A 5,543-nucleotide genomic window follows, 5' to 3' on the forward strand; every position below is an offset into this window, starting at 1 on the left:
CTTCTCTCTCTCTCTCTCCTCTCTCTCTCTCTCTTCTCTCTCTCTCTCTTCTCTCTCTCTCTCTCTCTCTCTCTCTCTCTCTCTCTCTCTCCTCTCTCTCTCTCTCTCTCTCTCTCTCTTCTCTCTCTCTCTCTCTCCTCTCTCTCTCTCTCTCTCTCTCTCTCTTCTCTCTCTCTCTCCTCTCTCTCTCTCTCTCTCTCTCTCTCTCTCTCTCTCTCTCTCTCTCTCTCTCTCTCTCTCTCTCTCTCTCTCTCTCTCTCTCTCTCTCTCTCTCTCTCTCTCTCTCTCTCTCTCTCTCTCTCTCTCTCTCTCTCTCTCTCTCTCTCTCTCTCTCTCTCTCTCTCTCTCTCTCTCTCTCTCTCTCTCTCTCTCTCTCTCTCTCTCTCTCTCTCTCTCTCTCTCTCTCTCTCTCTCTCTCTCTCTCTCTCTCTCTCTCTCTCTCTCTCTCTCTCTCTCTCTCTCTCTCTCTCTCTCTCTCTCTCTCTCTCTCTCTCTCTCTCTCTCTCTCTCTCTCTCTCTCTCTCTCTCTCTCTCTCTCTCTCTCTCTCTCTCTCTCTCTCTCTCTCTCTCTCTCTCTCTCTCTCTCTCTCTCTCTCTCTCTCTCTCTCTCTCTCTCTCTCTCTCTCTCTCTCTCTCTCTCTCTCTCTCTCTCTCTCTCTCTCTCTCTCTCTCTCTCTCTCTCTCTCTCTCTCTCTCTCTCTCTCTCTCTCTCTCTCTCTCTCTCTCTCTCTCTCTCTCTCTCTCTCTCTCTCTCTCTCTCTCTCTCTCTCTCTCTCTCTCTCTCTCTCTCCTCTTGATACGTCTCACAACCGTTGCCCCTTCCTCACACAAGCCTTCAGCAACATCCTCATCACTCACACCGCGAGGTCCCGGCATGTAATCACACCCTTGGAGTAGTCCTTAGAGGGGTGAGGGTGCACCGATACCGGCACCCTAACCTCTCCCTGTCCTCGTACTTTATAGATAAGTGTAGTCGCCTTGAGTATGCGCTGGATCTCGCGTTCGTTTGTTAAATGCACTTATATGCCTCCATCCGCATACAAAAAGACATCCTTGGGTGTCCCGATCCTTGAAAAAGCTTGTTGGCGCTGAAATGGGTTCAGTCGGAGTGGTACTGTTATTCCTTGGTCATCCACTTTGGCGGATCTTACGACCAGAAACTGCGGTATTGGTACAGGACGATGGTCGAGGTTTGGGGGGTTGGTTGATGATAAAGTGTCCATAAGTATGTGTTTATATTCGGCGCGCTGATTCCCCGCCCATCATGGAGCCCAACACGGGGACGGTCCACTTCTAAGAGAGGAGCCGCCAGGGCTACCAGCACGCTATACGCAGACCAGTGTGCCAGAAGAGTTGCTGCGAGAGCCGCCGGGCACGAGTACGCAGGCGCCAGTGCCTCGGTTCGCAGGCGCTAACCAGGCACCCTGGTAACAAACCGAGGTACGGCCGCTTAATGGTGTCAGGAGGCAGACACTGCACCCGGCAGCTCCCCCTCAGCACCCATCACATGGCCTGCTTGCTTCCAAGCCAGTGTCACGAAAGCACGACGTCTGACCAGCCGATTTCCTCATGTGGAGACCACGAAGCATCCGCAGGATCACAAATTCGGGCCAAAGCCACGTGTTGGTAATCTGCCCCGACTGACCCGCAGGGCAACTCCCTCAGTGACCAGGATCCCTTCATCGCTATCTGCTGGATCCAACGGGGTACGGCGAGACCCAAATAAGACTGAAAAGCTGGGGCCGAGGGGTTGCTAATCCCTACTCCGAACGAGTCAGAGCCCTTGCAGGCACGTTTCGTCCGGCCCCTCCCCTTTGGCCGGAAGGGGCGCTTTACAAGCCTCCCCAACCGCCCACAGGATCATTGGGGCACGCAATCCCCCCACCACGGAAAGGTGGTGCCTCCCTGGGGCCGTGGCGACTTTCAAATTATTGCACTGGTTGGGAGAGCAGTCCTTGGGATAAGTCCCAACTGAGGCGCTGTAAATAGGCCGGCAACAAGGAGGTAATTCAATCAACGAAGTAAATTGCGCAACAGCAATGTCAACAGTGCGACTGCGCTGATTTTGCCACTTGGCCCTTTGCGCAAAATACGAGGTGAAGATGCGGCAGGAGAGCCCTAACTAACGGTTAGGTATTACCGGTTATATATTGGGATTTTAGTGGGCTTCGGGCGATTGCAGCGTGAAAAGAAATCAGGAGCCGCATGGTCGTAGCGATTGAAGATGCCTTGAAAGTCGCTAGATTTATCTGATCCCTTGTGAGGGACGTCTGTACAGTATACAGTTCCGATGGCTGACCGCACCACCTCACTGCACCGCCGCCCGCTGTATCGACGCTCTCGGTGGCCAGTCACGCTCCGGACGCCACCCACGGGTCTTGAGCGCTGCACATGAATCGGTAACAGACACGGGCGGCTGGGCCCAGCGCTCGTCGAGACGAGCTCTGCCGCCGAATTCTGGGAGACAGGCGATGTTTATGCTTTTCTCGAGCGAAGCGACGTCCGTTAGAGATGCAGTTCATGTGGCGCAGTTCGGCAGCCGTCCCCAGCATGCACATTCCATAGAAATACCGAATGTGGGGGGGGGGGGACTTCCGCCAGGATGCTGCCGTTCGTCAAAATCCGCAAATCGCAAACATTTTGAAATCCGAAGCGGTCCACTTTACATCAGACGCTTTCCGAGTCAACCTACCGATTACATGACGACGAGAGGCACGTTCCACCGAAAATTATGCGCCCACCTTCATCAATGCATGCCCACGCCGTGTTCCCAACTCGCCGCTTGATCCCAAGCTTTCGCAGCGCTCCGCCTCACTGGGAGCACGCGGCAGCCAGCTGGCTTCGCGCTCGCCCTGTCGAGAGTCGCGCCCTAACTCAGGTCACTGATCTGGGGCTGACCTAGGTCACTGATCTGGGGCCGACCTACATCACTGATCTGGGGCCGACCTACATCACTGATCTGGAGCCGACCTAGATCACTGATTTGGGGCCGACCTAGATCACTGATCTGGGGCCGGCCTAGGTCACTAACCTGTGACTGACCTAGCTCACTGACCTTGGGCCGACTTAGGTCACCGACCTGAGGCTGTACCTGGGACCGACCTGAACGCCATGACTCGGAAGAGCTCGAAAGGGCTGTTCCACCATAAGTCCCGCTGGCTAATCACTTTCGTAAAGTTACATTCTTCCTGCCTCAACGGAAAACATAAAACCCCAAAGATAAGTCACTGTTCCCGGTAAGCCTTGACAGCGGGGACCTCACGGACGGCCGCAGCATGGTCCCTATCACGTACCTTCCCCCTTTAACCCACAGCTTTGCAATAGTCCATTGCTGGTCGGCAGTGGTCCAAAAAATAAGACATCCGTCGACATCATCGCGGGTTCGCGGGTGGTGCGTGTGCTGCGGGTGGTGCGGGTGGAAGGCCTCACCGGTGGTCAGTGAGCCAAAGAGACCAAGTGAACCAATGGTAGCCCCGACGGGACCCCTCAGGCGGAAGATGGCGGATCCCAAGATGGCGGAAGGATGGAGCTAACCTATCGGGCTTGACTCTCGGATCTTTGGTGCGTTACTCGGCGCACGGTCCACTAGGACCTTATCTACGTTGGGCACCAGCCTGCGTCAGCACAAGTCCTCCATGTCAGCCGTGGGGGTGAAAAAGTGCCCTTTCTGTCACCGACGAAGTTTGGCACCGTCTAAATTGTCAATTGGAGTTAAGTCCATCATGAACAGTTGCAATATGACTCAAAATGCGATAAACCACAAAAACAAAGACAAATTAAATGCAATACAGCAGAAACATCAAAAATCGTCTTTTCGTGAGCTTTATTTGCACTAAAGCATTATTTGCTGGCCGTTCAACACTGCATGATGGTTGAGACTAAGATGACCAAATCATTAGATGAAGGCATACTCAACCAGCATAACATAACCAGCCTAGTGTGTTTTCCTATTCAGTGAGGTGATTGTACACCCTAATCAACGATAGTTTCCTATTTTCAGTTGTCATTTTTTCATTCATTATCGTTTTAGGGTTCAGGCCTAAAAACCAATTTTGAGAATCACACTCCTGCTCCCAACTCTAAAAAAGTGCGTCAAATCCGGGAAGAAAACTGCCGTTTCGGTGCGTTTTGAAGTGCGTTTCGGAGGCAGGCTCAGACATTTTTATTCCTGCAATACCCTATCTCAACTTGTAGACAACATAGTTCTACAGACAACGGAAACAAAACCACGTTTGATTTGTAGTCATCGTACAATCAGCTGGAAGCGTTGACGACCTCTCTACTGTCCTCTACCTTCTTCTACTATCATCTACTTATCTATCTTCGCTTATTCATTACCAGCGCAGGACTCGCTTTCCTGGTATGATCCAATCGATTGGTGCGAAACCCATGTAATATTGGTATGAGTAGATGCGGGTGACATTTTTGATCACCTCTGGCACATTCATTTTGCCCTACATATAATAGAATGACAATTGTAAGCGTTTTATCTCACGCCTTTCCATCGGTCAGTACGTTAAGTCTTAGCCGCGAGGACAGTGTAAGAGGCATACTCCAGCGATGCACGGTCTCTTACCTCAAAGCCGCTGTTTCTCTTAGCAGCAGAAAGCTCCGGATGAATCAGCGACATGTGTCGCTCCAACGTCCTCCATTGGCCTCTGAAGCTACAGCTCGGGTATCCACAAACAGCAAGCCTCCTGGTTCGACCGGGCTTTTTAACGCTATTACCACGTACGCCCTTAGTGGTAGATCCTTACAAAGGCCGCGCGCTTTAAAGTGAAAAGAAAAAACTGACGATTGGCTACATCCTCCAAGCTAGTCAGGTTCTCACGACACGAACAAAACCAACGGCAGCCCACAACCCTGTACTTAAAAGAGTGGCGAGCACTAGAGCCCATCTGTCTCAACTGGTACGCTTTTAAACACCGCGTAGCAAACTGATCACGTTTGTCGCGAGGTGCTGCGGCCAGCTATAATTTGAGCGACTAGCAATAAGCTTAATTATTTGGCATTTCATACTGTTTAGAATGTGAAGAACATCTTGGCTACACTAGACTGAGGGCATTAGAAAAGCAGTGTCACCACTCCCCTGTGACATCGGCACCAATATAGCTGCTTGTAGTATATTTCCGTTGCCTGCTAAAATAATCCTGCTTAAAGCTGCTAGGTTTAACGGCATCTTGTGAATCCACTTGCTCATACAGCGGAGCGTCAACGTTTGGACGTGTGCTCTACACAAGCTCACGCTGCCAGCGTTAGCGAGAACAGACCAATACTGAGCTTTGAGTTTCGGCTTACTGGATGGTCTGGCGTACCATGGCCTGGTCCGTCATGATTTGTTCCCATTCTCGCAACTTTGTCATCAGTTGGCTCGCAAAAGTCCGTTTTCGTCCCTGATCACATCTGGTAAGTCAGAAGCTTTATCACCCCTGCTCAGCCGGGCTCCGTAGGGGCCGAGCACGACTCCCGGCCGTCTCCGATCGAACTCGAGACGATGGCCGGCCTCCGACTCCGCCGACGAAGCCCGCAGAAGACGCAGAAGA

The sequence above is a fragment of the Pollicipes pollicipes genome, unplaced genomic scaffold, assembly GCF_011947565.3.
Source record: "Pollicipes pollicipes isolate AB1234 unplaced genomic scaffold, Ppol_2.1 Scaffold_6052;HRSCAF=7182_pilon_pilon_pilon, whole genome shotgun sequence".
Lineage (NCBI taxonomy): Eukaryota > Metazoa > Arthropoda > Thecostraca > Pollicipedomorpha > Pollicipedidae > Pollicipes > Pollicipes pollicipes.